Genomic DNA, 719 nt, shown 5'->3' with positions numbered 1-719 from the left:
CTTTGCGCTCTCTGTAACGCGCTCCATTGGCAACATCAGTTAAATGTCGTTGGTTCAATCCCTCGCGGATGTTGTTTTTATTCCCATTTGTAACTGGGAAATACTGTCGCTGCAATACATATGTCTTAATCAAGCTAGTGGTTATTGACGTAAATGGCAGTGTTATAATGTTTCATGTACTGCAAATGTCACCACATAATGCGCTCTTAATTAGATTTGGTTGAAATACATTACAGTCACCCGATGAAAAAGTGTGCAAAGAGCATTAAAGAAACAAAAGGTTCATAACAGTAACAGGACATATCGAATTGTTTCAGTCCTCCACAGAGATTGCCAATGTATTAATGGAAATTCTAAAATATCTGCCCAACTGCCGTGACATTGCCTCACCGCAATGCCGTGACTCGGATTCGAACCGAGGTTGCTGCGGCCACAACGCAGAGTACTAACCACTATACGATCACAGCGAGCTACTTGGGCTGCTACAATGTGACGTTCCACCTCTATCATAAGCTGTACTCCATCTGTGATGTCATGACTCATGTTTGAATTAAAGCTTGGTTGTGATGTTATCCATGAGAATAAGTGGACACCTGATCCCCAGTCACTTATTTAAGATCTCAATAATCAAGTCAGAATCCAAATGAAAGTCATCAAAGTGGAGCCAATTAGAAATAATATAGTTACACAAACCTGGCAATGGTGCGGCAGCCAGGGCC

The 719-nt window shown here is 41.7% G+C and overlaps 1 non-coding gene across 1 annotated transcript; it reads right to left on the bottom strand.

The window, feature by feature from the left end:
- Positions 1-395: 395 nt before the first annotated feature.
- TRNAH-GUG (transfer RNA histidin (anticodon GUG)) lies at positions 396-467 on the bottom strand. The gene has a single exon. It is a non-coding gene; the product is annotated as a tRNA-His (tRNA).
- Positions 468-719: the final 252 nt, after the last annotated feature.

Source organism: Ambystoma mexicanum, assembly GCF_040938575.1.
Source record: "Ambystoma mexicanum isolate Mex_15411 chromosome 12 unlocalized genomic scaffold, UKY_AmexF1_1 Mex_chr12_unloc.1, whole genome shotgun sequence".
Lineage (NCBI taxonomy): Eukaryota > Metazoa > Chordata > Amphibia > Caudata > Ambystomatidae > Ambystoma > Ambystoma mexicanum.
This window is presented reverse-complemented; position numbering and strand designations above follow the sequence as displayed.